The sequence below is a fragment of the Macaca fascicularis genome, chromosome 3 (genome assembly GCF_037993035.2).
Source record: "Macaca fascicularis isolate 582-1 chromosome 3, T2T-MFA8v1.1".
In the NCBI taxonomy this organism is placed as follows: domain Eukaryota; kingdom Metazoa; phylum Chordata; class Mammalia; order Primates; family Cercopithecidae; genus Macaca; species Macaca fascicularis.
In genome coordinates, this window is record NC_088377.1 from 80,455,523 (window position 1) to 80,476,759 (window position 21,237).

At 33.9% G+C, this 21,237-nt stretch overlaps 2 protein-coding genes across 15 annotated transcripts in view; one reads left to right on the forward strand and one right to left on the reverse strand.

Annotated features, from left to right (window-relative positions):
• ZPBP (zona pellucida binding protein) overlaps window positions 1-21,237 on the forward strand; it is a 149,812-nt gene that overhangs the window by 122,196 nt on the left and 6,379 nt on the right. The gene's annotated exons all lie outside the window — the stretch shown is intronic.
• The window catches only part of VWC2 (von Willebrand factor C domain containing 2), a 222,362-nt gene that overhangs the window by 22,846 nt on the left and 178,279 nt on the right, over window positions 1-21,237 (reverse strand). The gene's annotated exons all lie outside the window — the stretch shown is intronic.

Consider the following 21,237-nt stretch of genomic DNA (forward strand, 5'->3'; position numbering starts at 1 on the left):
CCACTTTATCATCATCTATTGCTGTATCTAATTTGCTAACATTCTAAGCATTTACATTATTTATATTACATATTTTATTATAAATCCTTTTTCATTTTTATTATGCTGGCCTTTCAAAAACAAGTTGGGCAGTATTCTTTCCTCTTCCATATTCTGAAAAAATAAACCCAAAATAACAATTTTTTTTTTGCTTAAATGTTTCATTGAATTCACCAGTGAAATCATCTGGGCCTAGAACTGTCTTTGTGAGACAATATTTTAATCCTCTTTATTTAAATATAATGTGTTTATTTTATACATGTAATTTTAATTTTAAACATTCCAATTTTAACTTTATAGCTCAGTGAGTTATGGCAAGTATCAGAACTAACATTTAACTAACATCAGTTAACTAACATCACTATGAAGATGCAGAAATTTCCATAACCCTAAATGATTCCCTTATGCCATTTCACAATCTCTACCATCACTTATTAAATATACTACTATATATTTATCTGTCCAACTCTTGATCAGCATTTGAGTTGTTTCCAGGTTTTGTCTTGTGTGAATAAAGTTGTATGAACATTTATGTGTTAAGTTTTTATATGGTTATATGTTTCCATTTCTTTTGAGTAAATACGTAAGAGTTAAATTGTGGAGTGATATGGTAAATATAATTTAAAATTGTAAGAAGCCCCCAAACTTTTACATAGAAATTGTGTGATTTTCCACACCCACCAGCAATGTATGAGATTTCTAGCTTTTCAGCATTCTCAGAAGTGTTTCCTATTGTCCATCTCTTAAAATTTTAACCATCCTAATAAGAGTATAGTATTATTAATTTGCACTTAATAACTAATGATATAAGATATCTTTTCATTTGCTCTTTGCACATTCATATGTATTCCTTTCTGAACTGTTTGTTCAAAACTTTTCCTGTATCTTTTTATCAGGTTATTTTTAAAAACTATTTCCTTATAAGATTTATTTACATATTTTGGAAACAGGTCTCTATGTGCTCTGTCTTCATTTTCTCAGTGGTATCCTTCAAATATCAGAAATTTTAATCTTGACAAAACCAAGTTTCTCAAATTTTTTCTTAATGTTCCAAGGATATTGTGTCTGTCCAAGAAATCTTTGCTTAGATCAAATTCATGAAGACCTTTTTCTGTTTTCTTCTAGAAATGTTGACTTTGTATCTTGTGGCCTTGCTAAATGCAGTGATAGTTCTAATAGTTTACTTTTGATTTTTAGGATTTTTCTTTATACCTAATCATATTCTACAAGAATAAAGACAATTTTACTTTTTTCTTAAGATCTATTTGCTCATTATTTCTTTTTATTGCCTCTTGAGACTATTGTATTTAGAAAACTTTAAACAGAAGTGTTAAGAGTGGGCATGCCAATCTTGTTCCCACTATCAGAGCCCTCATGCTTTCATAATTAAGCATGACACTAGTTGTGGGCTTTTCATAAATGCCATTAATCAGGTTGACAAAGGAAATTCTGCTTCCTATTTATTTTTATTTTTAATCATAAATCAGGTTGAATTTTTCCTAATGTCTTTTACACCCCAATTGAGATGATCACATGGTTTGCATCTTTTATTATGTTTTTATGATGCATTGATTGATTGGCATATGTTAAAGCAACCTTACATAAACTCCCCTAATATAAAATACACATGATCATTTAAAAATATATTTTTAATTTTTATATGCTATAACATTTTAAGGATTTTTGTGTCTAGATTCATGAGGGACTTTGGTCTATGGTTCCCTTCTCTCGTAAATTTTTGTAAACATTTAGTGCTATATTAAGGCACTGCTATTTCAGAAATGAGTTGCAGTTCTTCCCTCTTGCCTTTTCATAAATGGTTGATGTAAAATTTAAATTCTTGTTTCAAATATTTAATTCTTCATCGAAGCTGTCAATGGAGGTTTATTTCAGTTTTGGTTTTCATGGAAAAGTTTGTATGTGTTTATGTATGTGTGTTTGATTTATTATGGCTCTTTGGAAATGAAATATTTCTTCATAAATATCATGTTTCAAACACATAAAATAACAGAAATGATAGGGGGCAAGTATTCATGAATCATCCATTGAAAGAAAATGTCATATTCTGTTACTTGCTTTACATTCTAAGATTTAGGGCAACTTTAACAAGACACAGGTGACACCTCCTATGAAGTCCTCAACAATCTTACTGTCTTCCCTCTCTCCTCAGATATATCCATTATCATAGATTGGTCTTTTTTTAATCCTAATTAAAAATTTTATGCTATTCACACTTATTGGGATCATGAATAATGACAAATAGTATTGTTTTGCATGATAACAGCAAAATAAATGATATTTTGCCTTAAGTAACTTTTGCAACTTGTTTTATTTTGGCTCAACAATGACATACAATTAACTATACATATTGAAATTTTACAGTTTAGTGACTTCACATGTATATACCCATGCAGGCATCACAATGGTCAAGAAAAGTCCCATGTCCTGTATTTTGCTTATGCCCTTTTGTAATCTACCTTACCTCTCAACATCTGCTCCTAGGCCTTGATATGCTTTGTGTCATTACAGATTTGCATATGTTTTTGTAATTTTATACAAGTAGCCGTGTAGTATATATATTCCTTGTCTGAATTTTATTAGTCAGCATAATGATTTTGAGAGTCATCCATTTTGTTGAATGTATTGTTTGTCCCTGTTTATTGCTGAATAGTACTCCATTGTATGGGTATACCACATTTTGTTTATCCATTCTTTCACCTGATGATGGACATTTGGGTTATTTCCAGTTTTAGGCCATTATAAATAAGGCTTCTATAAATATTCCTGTACAAGTCTTTGTGTGGATATATATTTTCGTTTCTCCTGGAAAAATACATATGACTGTGATTGCTGGGTCATATGGTTAGTGTATGTTTAACTTTATTTATTTTTAAGAAAAGCCAAATTCTTGGCTTTTGTAAGCCAATTGTGTCTATATTTAGGAGCCAACAATTGGCTTTATAAAGTGGCTGTATAATTTCCACTTGTGTTAACTGTGTAACACACTTATAACTTGTGTTATACAGTATAACTTGTGTTATACAGCAATATGTGAGGTGACAGTTGCTCCAAACCCTTTCCAAAGCATGATGTGGTCAGTCTTTTTCATCTTAGCCATTCCAGTATGTGTGTGTTGTGGTATCTCCTGTGGTTTTAGTTTTCATTTTCCTGGTTAAAAGATATCTTGAGCATCTTTTCAAGTTCCAAATGGCTACTGGCATGTGTTTTATACTTTGTTCAACTATCTTTCCCATTTTTAAGTGGATTGTTTGTCTTATAATTATTGACTTACAAGAGTCCTTACAATAGTATGGACAAAAGTCCTTTGCTGATATATGTGCTGTGAGTATTTTCTCTCAGATTGTGGCCCACATTTTTGTTTTTAAACAAAAAAGTTGGATAAGTATATTTTATTTATTTTATTCAATAGTTTATGTATATGTTTGTGTTCTAATACACCTTATCTTGCTCTGAATTCACAAAGATTTTCTTCTGTTTGCTTTTTTCTTTTTCCTTTTTTTTTTTGAGACCGAGTCTCACTCTGCTGCTTAGGCTGGAGTGCAGTGGCACAAGCTCACTGCAACCTCTTTCTCCCAGGTTCAAGCAATTCTCTTGCCTCAGCCTCTGGAGTAGCTGGGATTACAGGCACGCACAACCACGCCCAGCTGTTTTTTTCTATTTTTAGTAGAGACAAGATTTCACCGTGTTGACCAGGCTGGTCTCGAACTCCTGAGCTTAGGTGATCCACTCACCTTGGCCTCCCAAAGTGCTGGGATTACAGGCATGAGTCACTGCGCCTGACCTCTGTGTTTTTTAATAGTATTTTGGATTCCGCATTTAGGTCCATGATCCATTTTGAGTTGATTTTTCTGTTTGGTGTGAGAAAAAGGTTGATGATCATTTTTTACTGTAAAGATATCATAATGATCCAGTACCATTTGTTGAATATACTTTTCTTCCTCTATTAAAATGCCATATTGCCTCTGTCAAACATTCAGCCAACTGCAATTATGTGCATTTAATTATGCTCCATTCATCTATGTCTGTTATTTGAACAATACCTTGTCTTGATTACTGTAGCTTTATAGTAACTATTGAAATAGCAATGATAATCCTCCAGCTTTGTTTTTATTTTAAAAATTGCTTTTTTCACTGTTTTTTGAATTACTGTATGCATTTTAGAATTAACATATCAATTTCTACAAACAAGTCAACTGTAATTTGAATTGATTTCAATGACTCTAAAGACAAAAGTAATTAAATGTTATCTCAAATATATTTAGTCTTCTAAATAGTGAATATGTTGATTCTCCATGTGTGTAAATTCTTTTTAAATTTGTCTTTGGGATGTTTTGTAGTTTTCATTTCAGATTTCCAGCAAATCTCTTAGATTTATTCATAAGAATGTTATGTTTTATTTGCTCTCTTTTAAATTGAGTTATTTTAATGGTTATTTGATTTAATTATTTGATTTAATTTTCCAGTTAGTATGTTATTTGATTTAATTTTCTAGTTAGCATGTAATAATATGATTGATTTTTTAAAATATTAACCTGGATCCTGTGATTATGCTTAGTTCACTGGTTAAATATCATAATTATTCTGTAGATCCTTTTAAATATAAATATATGTTCTGCAACAGATTTAATTCTTTATTTCTGCTGTTTATGCTGTTTTTTCTTGCTTGCTTTATTGCAATGACTAGGTCCTCTAGTACAGTGTTACATAAAAATGTCAAAAGAAGGCATTCTTGTCTTTTTCCCAATGTTAGAGGAAAAGTAATAATTATTTCACTTTTAAGTATGGTATTAGCTGTAGGGTTATCTTAGATGTTCTTTGCCAGTTTGAAAACCGACAAAGAACATCTGAGAACACTTATTGTATTAGTATAGTAATTTGCTTTGATTGACCCTTTAATGCTGAACCAAGCCTTGCATTTCTGGGAGAAAAACCTATGTGGTCATGGTCCTTTTATTTATTATTTGATTTGTTAGTATTTACACCTTTTTCAAGAGTATTTTTCTGTATTTTTAAATAATGTCTATGTCGTCATTTTGGATTATGGTTATGCTGGCATTATAAAATGAGTTGGACATTGTTTTCTCCTACTATTCTGAAAGTGCTTCTATAGGATTGATATTATTTTGTCCTCTGATACTTAATGGAATTCACTGGGTTACCAGCTTGTTCCATTGATCTACGCGTGTATCCCTCCACTAATAAAGCACTGTCTTAGTCTGTTTTGTGCTGCTATCATAGATAAAACAGAATACCACAGACTCCATGATTTGTCATGAAAAGACATTTATTGGCTCACATTGCTGGAAGCTGGGAAGTCTAAGATCAAGAGTCTGGCATCTAATGAGGGCCTCCTTCCTGTGTCATCCCATGATGGCCAAAGAGAGTGAGATGGAGCAAGAGACTGACCTCTCAGCCTCAAGCCATTCTATAATTGGCATTAATCCATTCATGAAAGTCAAGTTATCATGACCTAGACACGTCCCATTAGGCCCCACCTCCTAACACTGTTGGATTGGGGATTAAGTCTCCAACACACCCTTTTTGAAGATATATACCAATCATATACCATTTTGACCTTGACCGCCAAAATTCATGTTTTTCTCGCGTATAACATAGTCATTTTTCTCCAGTAGCCCCACAAGTCTTAACTTGTTTCAGCATCAACTGAAAAGTTCAAAGTCCAGAGTCTCATCTAAATCAGATGTATATGGGTGAGACTCAAGGCACAATACATCCTGAGGCAAATTTCCCTCCAGCTGTGACCCTGTGAAATCAAACAAATTATCTACTTCAAAATATTATGGTTGAACAGGCATAGGATATATTTCCAAAAGGGAAAAATAGGTGAGAAGAAAGGGATAAATGGCTCTAAGGAAGTCCAAAACCCAACAAGGTAAACAACATTAAATCTTAAGCCTCCAGAATATTTTTCCTCGACCCCTTGTCCTGCCTTCTGGGCACACTGGGGTGGCAGTTGTGCCCTCAAGGGGTCGAGAAGCCACACTCCTATGGCTTTGTTGGGCATAGCTCAAGCAGCAGCTCTTGTAGGTTGGAGTCAGATGCCTGCTGTTCTCCCAGGCTGGTATTGGACTCGGGTAGCTCTACAGAGCTGGCTCTTCCCTCATAACACTGGGCATTCCCTAGTAGGGACTCTTGTATTGTGGCCTTGCTGTCATGGCTCTACTATGCATTACTGTAGTGGAGACTCTCTGAAAACTCCAACCACACAATTCTGCTGGGCATTGCTGCAGTAGAGGCTCTCTGCCGTGACTCTGCCCCTATGGTAAGTCTCTGCCTGGGCCCCCAGGTTTTTCACAACAAGGTTCTTTGAAATAAAGGTGGAGGAAGCCATGCCTCCACAGCCCTTGCATTCTGCCTGCCTCAAGACTTAACACCACGTGGGCACCACCAAGATTTGTTGTTTGTATTCTTACAGTCAGTGGCTCAAGTCCTATCTGGGGCCTCCTTCAGCAACACCTGGGTGACTGAGGAGCCCTGTGTCAGAATGCAGGGAGCAGAGACCTGAGACTTCCCTGGGAGGCAAGCCTCGATGTCCTGAGGGCCCACTAGGCCTCTCTTTTCACGTATATCCTTCCCCAGATCTTTGCACTCTGGGCCTGTGATGCGAGGAGTGACACTCTGGGCTTGTGATGAGAGGACTGTTTTAGCAAAAGTCCCACTTCTCAAAATCAATTTTTGATCTTATTCCACTCTGTGCTGCTGTAATAGAATATCTGAGACTTTGTAACTTCTAAAGAACAGAAATGTATTTCTCACAGTTCTGGAGCATGGAAAGTCCAGGATCAAGGTATTGACATCTGGTGAGGGCCTTCTTATTGTGTAATCTTATGATGGAAGTGCAAAGAGAGGGTGTGAGACAGAGAGAGAAACAGAGACAAGGGGGCCAAACCCAGAATCCACCCCCATGATAATGACATTAATCAGTTCATGAGGGCCAAGCCCTCATGGTCTAATCACCTCTTAAGGATCTTACTTAATACTGTTACAATGGCAATTAAATTTCAACTTGAGTTTGGAAGGGACAAGCATTCAAACCAGAGCAAACCCTGTCTTCAATACTATGGTTAGTAAGTCTTAAAATTGGTGGTGGGATTTCTCCTACTTTTTTCTTCTCTCACAAAGCTAATTTTAGCTATTCTAGTTTCTTTGCTTTTCCATATAAAGCTTAGTTTATCTGTATTTACGAAAAAAATTATTCTAGGATATTCATAGCAATTGTATTAAACTTATAGTTCAATATAGGATTTGTGGAATTTTCATAATTTTACTGTATTAAATCTTTAGATCCATGAACATAGCATGTCCATCTGTTTATTTAGGGCTTTGATTTCTTTCATTGGTAGTTTGTAGTTAGCATCTTATAGGTCTTATACATAGTTGTTAGATTCATATAGTTATTTCATTTTGGAGGTAGTTGTTATAAGTGGTATTGTGGCTTAAATTTTGGTTTGTAATCGTTTATTGCCAGTACTTAGAAATATGGTTTTTGTTCATTGCCCTTGATTACAACTACTTTGCTAAATTTACATATTTTTGGAGACTTTTCAAAAATAGATTTCTTGAAATTTTCAATGAGGGCATTGATATTTAGAAATTTCCATTTTTTCCTAATAAAAGCCACATGTAAAATGATAATTTTTTCAAACACTGCTTTAGATTTATCCCATTAATGTCAGTGTTATATATTCATTGTTATTAATTTCAAAATATTTTTAGATATTTAAGGTTTTTCTAGATAACTCAGTGTTCTTGATATTTATATAGTCAGAGGACATTTAAATTAATTTGATTGATTTTGTGGCTTGTTATATCTGTATTGTTGAAGGTACCATATCTGATTTAAAAATATGGATATTTTGTAGTTGTTGATTGTAGGATTCTATAAATGTAAGTAGATTAAAGTGGTTGTTTATGATCTATAATTTCGTCAGGTTTTTATTCTTCTGAGACTGTTATTTCACCATATATGTCCTTCTGATGGATTATCATTATGAAATGTCTCTTTATGTCTAAATTGCTGTGTTGCTTGAATTTTGTTTACTTACATTAGTGTAGCAATTCTGGCATTCTTTTCCTTACTGTTTGCATGATAAGGCTTTTCCCCCCTTCAATTACTTTCAACCTGTCTATTATAGGCAGCTTATGCTTGAATCTTGCTTTTTTAGTCTGTCAATGTCTGCCTTTCTTTTAAAGTGTACATATTGTTTTCATTGTTTTCCATTTGTCTCCTCTCTTCTTTGATCTTCTCTTTCTGTCTCGTTAGAATATTTTTAATATTATAGATTAATCTGTTCAGTTGCATTTGTGCTGTATTTAATTCATTTAATTTTCTTTTGACTACATGTTTTTGTATGTTTTAGGTAGTCTACAGATTAAAGTATACAAATTTATAGTTTCACTGTCTACTTAATGTAGTACAACATTACATAAAATGTAGGATCCTTACAATCATTGAGGCTCTATTACCCAGCTACCCTCTCACTGCTTTTTATAATTGTCATATATGTTATATGTATATAGATATGTTATATGTATATGTGTGTGTGTATATATATAAACACTGAAAATTCCTCAAAACACTATTGTAATTTTCGATTTGAAGAGTTTTACATATTTTAAAGAACTTAAGGGGGAAAATGTCTGTTGGATGTACCCGCGTTTACCACTGTTGATGCTCTTCTTACATTTCTGCAGATCTGAGGTTTCCTTTTTATTTTGTTTTACCTGAAAGCATTTTCTTTAGCAGTTTTTGTAGAGAAGGTATGCTGGTGGCAAATTATCTTACTTTTCCTGAATCTCAAGGCTTTCCTTTATGTATAGATGTCTGTTCTTCATTTCTTGAAGGATATTTTCTCTGACTATAAAATTCAGCATTCTCAGCACTTTTTCTCAGCCCTTAAAAGTGGTGTTCCATTGTCTCCTGACCACCATGGATTCTGATAAGAAATTCCCAGTGACTTGAATTGCTCTTTCCTTTTACATTATTTGTCATTTTTCTCCAGCTACTTTTCAGATTTTTGTCTTTTCTCATCAACATTTTGATTATGTTTCTAAGCATGGTTTTCTTTGAATTTATCCTTTTAGGGGTTCTTTGTGATCCTTAAATCTGTAAATTTATGTTTTTCACCAAATGACATATTATCATTTTAAAATATTGCTGGATTTTCTATTGCCCCCTCTTCTTTTTGGACTCTCCTTCTGTAACAACTCATAGTTCTTGATATTGTACACTGCTTGAGGTTTGTTCTGTGTATTCCCCTATTGTTTAATTTTTTCCTTTCCGTTTTTCAGTTTGATTAATTTATTGATCTAAAAGTGTTCTGACTTTGCTGCTATCATCTCCATTCTCTTGTTGAGTCCATCCAGTGAATTTTTTATTTCCAATATTCTATATTTAAATGTTGAGTTTTCTAATTTTTTTCTAGTTGTTTCTATTTATCACCTAAGATTTACTGTCTGTCATTCATTTTAAGTATGCTTTCACATGTCTCATGTAATGTAGTTATCGCTGCTGTTTTAAAGACATTGTTTGATAATTCACACTTCTGTCATTTTGAAGTTTGCATGTTTTGTCTTTACCCTTTTAATAGGTCACATTTACCTTGATTTTTCTGTGTAGACTTAGTTCGTATTGTATGTTGTAACTGTGAATGTTATATTATGTGTCCTCTAGCTTCTGTTATAATCTGATGGAGAAGGTTAATGTTTTCCTTTTAGCAGGAAATCTATCCAATTGTATTTAGGTAATGATAATTTAGATAAAGGTAATTTTATCTTTCCTTCTGTGGGCAGTAATTGAAGTCCAGTTCAGGTCTCAAAGACTTCGTTATGCTGATTTTGGGTCTTTCTCATGCGTCTGTGTTCAAGGGTTAGGCTGAAATTTGTATGGTTTCAAATCTCAGTTCAATTCTTAAGTCTTTGCTGGTTTGGATCTATCTGGTGTAGTGTATGTGTGGTTTTTGGGTTTGGCTAAGCTTTATCCAGGCTTGTACACAGAATTAGTGGAACCGTTTCTCAGCTTCTCTCCCTTCCAGGATATCTCCTTTACATCACAGTATTATTTGGCTTCATTCTTTGGTTTCATTGGCCAGAAATATGGCAGGCCTACTATCCAAGTTTTACCTACCTGCCCAGTGCTGTTCTGCAACTCAGTTCACCCTTGTGGTAATAAATGCGAGAGAGAGAAAATGTAAAAACAGACAAACAGAATGGACACTCTTCCCTGTGTGAGTTGTTTCTTTCAACCGCCCTTCTAAATTCACTTGAATCTCTTCGCTTTTTAGAGTACTCAGGTAGTTATTTTACAATATAATTATTTTGAGTATATAATTGTAATCAATGGAATGGCTGGATATTAGTAGCTTAGACCATAACAATAAAATGGTAACTCCATGTGTAAAGGAGTTTAATTACAATTCAGTGGCTAGTTGATACAGGGCTTTTCAGATTTTCTGAGTCTGTTTTGATAATGTATATCCTCAAGAGTTTGTCTGTTTTATTTAGATGTCAAATTTATTCCACAAATTGATCACAATGTTCTCTTATTTTCTTTCTAATATCATAGGATCTGCAGTGATGTTTTATCATTAATTCCTGATATTATCCACCTACATACGTTTTTTGTTTTTAAGTTTTACTAAATTTTAATTGGAAGTTTATCAATTGTATTAGTCCTTTTAAAGAGCCAGCATTGTATTTATTTTCTCTTATCTGATTTCTGTTTCATTAATTTTAGCTAATACCTTCAACAGTTTCTAAAGTCTTTCCTTTCTTATCTGAAAATTAATGTGCTCTTCTTTCTTTAGTGTTTTTTTTTTTTTTTTTTTTTTAAAATGGGAGTCTCACTCTCTTGCCCAGGCTGGAGTGCAGTGGCGTGATCTTGGCTCACTGCAACCTTTGCCTTCCAGGTTCAGGTGATTCTCCTGCCTCTGCCTCCAGAGCAGCTGGTATTACAGGCACACACCAGCACGCCCAGCTAATTTTTGGTATTTTAGTAGAGACAGGGTTTCACCATATTGGCCAGGCTGGTCTCGAATGGCTGACCTTGTGATCTGCCTGCTTTGGCCTCCCAAAGTGTTGGGATTACAGGTGTGAGCCACTGTGTCTGGCCCTTTCTTTAGTTTCTTGTGAGAATAGCATAGAACATTGATTTCATACCTTTCTCTTTTTTTCTTATGTAAGTATTTAAAGCCTTACATTTCTCCCTAACATTGCTTTATCTATAGCCCACTAATTTTATTTTTATTGATTTTTAAGTTTTTGGTAAGTCCAAAATATTACTGAATTTTGTAATTTTATTTAGCCCAGGTCTTATTTATTAGTATATTGTTTAATTTTCATAACATCTGGTCAATTCCAATATAATTTTTGTTAATCTACAACTAAATATCTTATGTTCAGAAAACATATTCTATATCAATTCAGTCCTTTCAGTTGTTCTAAAGATTGTTTTCTGGCCAGCATTCTGGCACATCTTGATAAATGTTACATGCCCCCATGAATAAAAAGTTATTCTGATATTTTTGGTTTTAGAAGATTAATCTTCTATATCCCTGTATTTTCAACTTGTTATATCAGTTTTTGAGAATGGAATGTTTGAAATTCCTAGCTATCATTGTGAATTTGTCTATTTTTCCTTTTAGTTTTGCCACATATTTGAAACTCAGTAACTAGTGAAATAGACATTTAGGATTGCTATATTTTTCCTGATCACTTCCTCCTCTGTCATTATGTAGTACATTTTTATATTCCTGATAATATTTCCTACATTGAAGCCTATTTTGTTAGATGTTAATATAACCATTCCAGCTTTCTTATGTTTAGTGTTTATATATTGTACCAGTTATTTAGATCCTGTAAACACTTCTGCTTTGCCAATTTGCAAAGTTCTTGGTAATATACTTTGATGGACAAAATCTTAATTTTGATGAAGTCAAAGTTACGTGTGCTTTCTTTTGTTACCCATGTTTTTGGTGTCAGATCTAAGCATTTATTGCTGTATCAAAGGCATGAAGATTTAGCCTTATGTTTTGTTCTAGGAATTTAATAGTTTTAGCTCGAATTTATTGAGGTCATAAATCCATTTTGAGTTGATTAATGTATTTGATATGAAATAGCGGTTCAACTTCATTTTTTTGCAGTTGGAAATCCACTTGTCTCTTTACCATTTGTTGAAGAGACTATTATTTCCATAATTAAAATACTTGGCACCCTTATAAATAATGAGCTGGTCATGGATATATGCACTTATTTCTGTTCCATTGGGCTATATGTCTGTCCTTATGCCTTTACCACATTATTTTGATTACTATTGCTTTGTAGTAATTTTTGAAATTGGGAGTTATGCATCTTCCAACTTTGTTTTCCTTTTTCTAATTTTTTTGCCTATTTAGTGCCCTTTGAATCCAACATAAATTTGAGGGTTGGCATTTCCATTTCTTCAATAAAAGCTGTTGGAATGTTGACAGGGATTGTATTGAATCTCTAGATCCCTTTGGGTTATATTAACATCTTAACAATATTAAATGTTTATTCTCATGAACACAGAATATTTAGGTCATCTTTAGTTTCTTTCAGCAATATTTTATAGCTTTCAGTGTATTTTACCTCTTTAGTTGCAGTTTGGTTTTGATTGTTTGATTATTTCCCTGATTATGGGTTATGTTTTCCTGCCTCTTTTTATGCACGGTAATCTTTGTTGGGATTCCAAACATTGTGAATTTTGCCTTATTTGGTGCTGGATATTTTGATATTCCTAAAAATTTGTTTCTTCTGAGTCTTTGTTTTCACATGCAATTAATGCATTTCTTGGAAGCTGTTTGATTATTTTATGTCTTGCTTTGTAATTTGATAGGTGGTTCTTGTTCAACATTCAGTCCAGAGGTAATTGTTTCTTACTGCCTTTTCAAGTGCTTTACCCAGTGTCCTTTGAATTTTAAGTTTCTCATACTGGCTATTGGGAACAGACACTGTTCATTATCCTGAGTGACTGCCAGGCACTGTTCCCTCTATTGCTATCAAAATAGATGTTCCTCTTCCCAGCCTAACAGCTTCCTCACACATACCTGCTGATTCTGTTGTGTAACATATGTAGGAGAAATATTCTACTCATCTCCAGGGTCCCCTGTGTATGTAGCTATCTCCTCTCTGGGACATAGTCTTAACTCCAGCAATGTTGGTCTTCTCTGACTCTTAGGTTGGTCTCTTCAATTGAGGGACTTTGCTGGGCTCCACCTTAGTTCCCTGTAACATAATTTGAAAACTCACTCAAGACAGTAAGCTATGGAAGTTAGTTTACTAATTTTAGGCTCACAATTGTAGGGCTCACATCTTCTGTTTCTCATTTCCAAAGAATCACAGTTCCTTGTGGTTTGATAATTAATGTCTTGAAAACCATTTTTTTCCATGTATATTGAATGATGATTATTATTCTTCGTTGTTTCAGGCAAGGTGATACATGGATTTCCTATTATTCCATCTGGTAATAGCTCTCTTCAGGCTAAGGAATTTCCTTTAGTCTTTCTTTTTTTAACTTTTATTCAGGAATACACATCCAGATTGATTCTATAGACTGCATGTTGCAGGATTTGGGAGAACATATTATTTTGTTACCTGGATAATATGTCTCTCTAATTTTTATTACAAATTGTTTTTTTACCCTTAGTTTTGAAAGTAAAATTTACTTTTATATCTAGTAAACCATTGCTCCATTCTCTTCTAGCATTTATTGTTTCTGATGAGAAGAGAGCTTCTAGTTATATAAATCCCTCCACCTTGCCTGTAATACGATGGGCTTTTACATTTATTTCCTGTATAGCTTTGAGAATTTCTCTTTATTAAAACTCATTTATCTTTATGTTAAACTCATATAGAAATTCTCAAAGCTACACCGGAAATAAATAGCAGTTTGACTCTGTAGTGCCTAAAAGTGGAGTTCTTTGTATATATTGTGTGGAATGTTTGCCAGGTATCTTTGACCTGTTAATTTACGTCATTCATTAAATTCAGGGCTTTTAATTATTTATTTATTGTTTTATGCATGATTGGCCTCTCCTTTTGATTATCAAATACACATGTGTTACACCAATTTATACTGGTCCACAGATTAAATGAAGCTCTATTTATTTTTTTAATTGAGTTGAAATTCACATTAATTAAAATTCACTATTTTAGTGAGAACAATTTAATAGCATTTAGTACAATCACAATGTTTTGCAAATACCTCTGCCAAATTCCAAAATATTTTAATCACTGCAAAAAGGAAACCCCGTACTTTTTAAAAAGTTACTCCTCATTCATGTCTACCATTACCCCCTGGCAACTATCACTATGCTTTCTATCTTTATGGATTTATTTATTCTGGGTATTTAATATAAAACACAACAATATGTATTATTTTGTATCTGGCTTCTTTCACATAGCATATTGTTTTTGAGATTTGTCTGATGTAGCATGTATCAGTGCTACATTCTTTCTTATGGCTGAATAATACCCCATTTTATGTATATATACAATTTGTTTATCCATGCACATTTGGTTATTTCCATATTTTGGCTACTGTGAATACTGTTGCTGTGAGCATTCATGAAAAGTATACACTTAAGTGCCTATTTTCAGTTCTTTTGGGTACACACCAAAGTGGAATACTGGGTCATTCCACTTTATTCTATTTTCCACTTACTTTGTGTTTAACTTTTTGAGTATAAGCCAAACCATTTTTCACAATAGATATACCATTTTACAATCCCATTAGTAATGTATGAGAGTACCTGTTTCTTCACATCCTGGCCAACACTTGCTATTTTCCTTTTTTTTTTTTTTTTTTTTAAAGTTTATTCTAACCATTCTAGCATATGTGAAATAGTGTCTCATTCAGTTTTTATTTGTATTTCCTGAATTATGATGATGTTGAGCATTTTTTCCTGTGTTTGCTTGGTGGGCATTTGTGTATCTTTTTTGGAGAAATGTCTACGTAAATCCTCTGCCAGTTTTTTTAACTTGGGATTTTGTTTATTTGTTTTTGAGTAGTAAGGGCTCTTTAGATATTCTGTATGTTAGATTCTTAGCAAATATATGCTTTGCAAATATTTTTACCTGTTCTCTGCTTTTCTTTTCACATCCATAATATTGTCCATTTGGTCACCGTTTTGAGATGAAGTCTAGTTTATACTTATTTTTTATTGCTTTTGCTTTTGGCGTCATATCTAAGAAACCATTGCAAAATCCAAAATCATGAAGACTTACCCCTATATTTTTTTCAAAGTGGTCATCAATGCATTTTGAGCTAAATTTTATAAATTGTGTGTTGTAGGAATCCAACTGCATTATTTGACATGTGGCTATCTGGTTGTTACAGAATAATTTGCTGAAGAAACTGTTCTTTCCGCATTTCATTGTCTTGGTATCCTTGTTGAAAATCAGTTGTCTTAGATGTATGAGGTTATTTATGAACACTATTCTGTTTCATTGGTGGTAGGCCTTTCCTTATGCTAGTACTACACTGTTTTGATTATTATGGGTTTGTAGTAAGTTTTGAAATTTGGAGGTGCAACTGGAAGCTTTGTTCATTTTTTAAAATATGTTTTGAGTATTTGGGACCCCTTGCAATTATACTTGTTTCTTCTTAGGAAAGTTTTAGCTGTCTCATAAGCATGAAAAAAAAATCTAATATTTTATTTCAATAATTTCATATTTTTGTTCCTTTACTCTCAGGTCTATGAAGTAAGGGTATATACCGTATTAATTTGTGTATTTATATGTGTATATATAAATAGACATATACATGTACTAACACATATAAAATACATATATACACACATCTTTTAAAGAATTATGTTTCTTCTTTTACTGATTGTGATTATTACTAAAACTTACAAAAATGTCTTATGTATAGAGATCATTGTTTTTATTCTTGTTAAAAGCTGCCAGTTTTAAAATGGTTTGTCCAGTTGAATAAAATAAAATTGTCATGGTTGAGATTTTGTGATTGCTTTGCATAAGTATATATTAATTTGGCTGAAACTTATATTTTTATGTTAACAGCATACAGCTGGATTTTTAAATACCAAGATTGAGAATCTATCCAGTCAAGACTGAGAATTTATCTAATTATAAATCTATCCAATTATAGTTATTTTAACCTATTCACATTATTATAGACCATATGTGTGAAATTTGTTTGTACTTTTCTGATTATAACACTATTTAAAATTTATATTTTTGTATAATTTTCCATTATATGAATATATCAGAGTGCATATGTCTGTTTTATTGTTGGTTGAAATTGATTGTTCTTAATTTTTTGCTATGACACACAGTGCTGTAATGAACATTTTTGTTTATATATTCTGTTCAAGATTCTTAAAGGTCTTTATCTAATATTGGGTCACAAGATATGCAGTTAATTAAAATATATCAGACTATTTTTCACAGTTGTTTTTATTAATACATTTCCAATAGTAGTGTGGAAGAAACTCTTATTCCATATCTATGTGAATTCTTGGCATAATCAAATTTTAGATATTAGCTAATTTAAATATACGAATGCATATATATAACATTTTTATTATGGTAAAATGTACATAACATAAAATTTAACATTTTAAGTGTATTTAAATGTATAATTTAAATACACAGTGGCATTAACTACAGTCCCACTGTTGTGAAATCATCATCAGCATCCATCTCTAGAATTTTTTTCAACTTCTAGACTGAAATTTGATACCCATTAAATAATAACTCCCCATTCCCTTCTCCCTCCAACACCTGAAAACCAGCATTCTACATTTTTTCTTGACAAATGTGACTACTCTAGATACCTCATATAAATGGAATCATATAGTATTTGTCTTTTTATGACTGGCTTATTTCACTGAGCACAATATTTTTAAGATTCATCCATATTATAGCATGTGTCAGAATCTCCTTCTTTTTAAGGCTGAATAACATTCTATTGTACGTATACACCACATTTTGTTTTCCATTTATTCATTGATGGGCATTGGGCTGCATCCACCTGTTGGCTATTGTGAATAATGCTGCATTAAACACAGGTAAGCAAATATCTGCAAGATCCTTTTAGATGTATACTGTGTTAGGCTGCCATAGTAAAATTTCATGGAATGGGTGGCTTAAACAACAGAAATTTATTTTCTTGCAATTCTGGATGCTAGAAGTCCAAGATCAGTTTCTGCAGAGGGCTCTCTTGTTGATTGCAGACAGCCACCTTCTGGTATTGTCCTTACATGGCTTTTCCTTGGTGCATATTCATTGAGAAAGAGATAGCAGTGTTTCTGGTCTATTTTCTTATAAGGACATTAATCTTATCAGATAAGGGCCCTGCCTTTATTACCTTATTTAAATTTATCTCCTTAGGGACCTTATCTCCAATATTGCCTCATTGGAGATTAGGGCTTTAATATATCAATTTGGAGGGACACAAACATTAAGTCCATAATGTGTACAAATATCTCTTTGAGACACTGCTTTCAATTCTTTTGAGTATATACCCAGAAATGGGATTGCTGATTCATATGGCAATTCTATTTTAATTTCTTAAAGAGCCACCATACTGATTTTCCATAGCCACTACACCATTTTACATTCCCATCAGCAATGCACAAGTCTCACAATTTCTCCATATCCTCACTAACACTAGTTATTTTCCATTTTCTTGATACTTGTCGTCTGATTGTGTTTAAAGTGGTATCTCATTATGGTTTTGAGTTGCATTACCCTAATGGTTAGTAGTGTTGAGCATCTGTTTATACTTATTGGCCACTTGTATATCTTCTTTGGAGAAATACCTATTCAAGTCTTCTTCCCATTTTTTAATTGGGTTGTTTGGTTGTTGAATTATAGGGGTTTGAAATTTTTTAAAAAATTAACCACCTATCAGACATATGATTTGCAAATATTTTCTCCTATTTTGTGGGTTGCTTTTGCACTATATTTGATAGTGCCCTTTGATACACAAAAGGTTTTATTTTTGTAGAACCCAATTTTTCTTTTATTTCTTGTGCTTTTGGTATCACGTAAAAGAAATCAAAACAGGGAGAAGGCAGAGTAAGATGGCCAAATAGAACCCTCCAGTGATTATCCCTCCTGCTGGAACACCAAATTGAATAACTATCCACACAATAAAGCACCTTCATAAGAATCAAGCAGTAGCTTGGATACCAGCTCTGTGGAGGAGAGCAACAAGTGGGCTCCTGGAGTCTCCAGGTCCAGGTCATTGCTCCTGGATAGCATTTCTGGACCTTCTCTGAGCTAAGAGGGATCCTACTGCCTTGAAAGGAGAGGCTCAGGACTGACAGCATTCACCACAAGCTGACGGAAGAGCCTTTGGGCCTTGAGTGAACATTGGTGGTAGCCAGGCAATACTTGCCGCAGGCCTGGGGCAATGATGGTCACAGAGAGAGACTACTCTGCTTGAGGATAGGAGAGAGGGAAGAGTGGGAAAGACTTTATCTTGCAGCTTTGGTGCCAGTTCTGCAGCTGTAGAATAGAGGACCAGGTAGATTCCAGTCCCTGGCTCCCAGCTGGCATCTCTGAACCCAGTCAGGGCTGAAGGAAACTTGCCAACAGGATATGAAGGATATGAGCCTGGCTGGACTCACCACCTGCTTATTGTAGAGCCCTTGGGTCTTCAGTGAACATAGGTGGTAGTTAGGCAGTGGTCACTATGAGTCTTGGGTGAAACCCAATGCTATGTTGGCTTCAGTTCTCACCCAGTGCAGTCACAGGTGGTGGTGGCCACAGTCACCCCTCCTCTTGTTCCAGTCAGCTCAGTACACACAGAGCGACTCTGTTTGTTTGGGGGAAAATAAGAGAAGAGAACAAGAGTCTCTGGCTGGTAATCCAGGGAATTCTTCGGAATCTTACCCAGGACCTCCAAGGCAGTGCATCTGCAAGTCTGCCAGAGCCACATTGTTACTAGGCTTGGAGAGCCCCTTAATGCAGATATAGCTGCAGTGACCAAAGACTTCAATCACAACACTGAAGTCTCTTTGAATACCTAGAAGGCCTTCCCGAGGAGGATGGGTACAAAAAAGCCCAGACTGCAAAGACCATGATAAATACCTGACTCTTCAATGCCAAGACATGGACAGACATCTACAAGCATCAAGATCATCCAGGAAAACATGACCTCATCAAATGAACTAAATAGGGCACCAGTGATCAATCTTGAGAAACAGATGTGTAACCTTTCTGATGGAGAATTCATAATAGCTATTTTGAGGAAGCTTAATAGAAGATAACACAGAGAAGGAATTCAGAATCCTGTCAGATAAATTTAACGAAGAAATTGAAATAATTAAAAAGCATCAAACAAAAGTTCTGGAGCTGGAAAAACGCAATTGATATACTGAAGAATGCATCAGAAACTCTTAACAGCAGAATTGATAAGCAAAAGAAACAATTAGTGAGCTTCAAGATAGGCTATTTGGAAATACAGTCAGAAAAGATGAAAGAAAAAAAGAATGAAGCATGTCTAGAAGATCTAGAAAATAGCCTCTAAAGGGCAAATCTAAGAGTTATTGGCCTTAAGGAGGAGGTAGAGTGAGAGGTTGACGTAGAAAGGTTATTCAAAGGGATGGTAACAGAGAAGTTTCCAAACCTAGAAAAAGATATCAGTATTCAAGTACGGGAAAGGTTTGGACGCCAAGCAACTTTAACCTAAGTAAGACTACCTCAAGACATTTAATAGTCAAACTCCCCAAGGTCAAGGATAAAGAATGGATCCTAAAAGCAGCAAAAGAAAAGAAACAATATACAATGGAGCTCCAGTACATTTGTCAGCAGACTTCTCAGTGGAAACCTTATAGGCCAGGAGAGAGTGGTATGACATATTTAAATTGCTGAAGGAAATAAAGAAAAAAACTTGTATCCTATAGTGGTATATCTGGCAAAAGTATTTTTCACTCATGGAGGAGAAATGAAGACTTTCCCAGAAAAACAAAAGCTGAGGGATTTCATCAGCACCAGACCTTGCCTATAAGAAATGCTGAGGAGAGTTCTTCAATCTGAAGGAAAAGGATGTTAATGAACAATAAGAAATCATCTGAAGTAGATACACGCAAAAAAAGAACATTATAATACTGTAATAGTGGTGTATAAACATATCTCGAGTAGAAAGACTGAAAGATGAACCTATAAAAATAATAACTACAACTTTTCACAACACTGTATAACAAGATATAAATAACAAAAAGCTAAAAAGTGGGGGGGGGGGGATGAAGTTAAACTGTGGAGTTTTTACTAGTTTTCTCTTTGCTTGTTTGTTTATGCAATCAACATTAAGTTGTCATCAGTTTAAAATAATAGGTTACGTGATATTATTTGCAAGGCTGTGGTAACCACAAATCAAAAAACAAAACATATATATATATATATCACCAGAGAAAATCACCTTCACTAAAAGGAATACAGGAAGGAAGGAAAGAAGGAAAAGACTACAAAACAACCAGAAAACAAGTGACAAAATGGCAAAAGTTATTCCTTATGAGTAATAACATGGAATATAAATACACTAAACTCTCCAACAAAGAGACGTAGAGAGCTGAATGGATAAAAACACAGGACCCAACATTCTGTTGCCTACATGAAACACACTACACCCAGACAGACATACACACAGACTGAAAATAAAGGGGTAAAAAAAATTTCATAAAAACCAGAAAAGAGCAGGAGTAGCTATACTTATATCAGAAAAAAAATATATTTCAAGATAAAAAGTATAAAAAGAGACAAGGTCATTGAATAAAGAAGTCAATTCAGCAAGAGGATATAACAGTTCTTAATATATATGAATCTAACACAGGAGCATCCAGATATGTGAAGCAAGTATTATTAGAGCTAAAGAGAGAGACCCCTATACAATAATAGCTGGAGACTTTAACACCCTACTTTCAGCATTGGACAGATTATCCAGACAGAAAATCAACAAAGAAATATCAGGCTTAATCTGCACTATAGAACAAATGAACCTAATAGATATATTCACAGAACATTTCATCCCACAGTTGCAGAATACACAGTCTTCTCCTCAGCCCATGGATAATTCTCAAAGATAGGCCTCTTCTCCTCAGCACATGGATAATCCTCAAAGATAGACCATATGTTAGGCCACAAATCCAATATTTAAAAAGTCAAAAA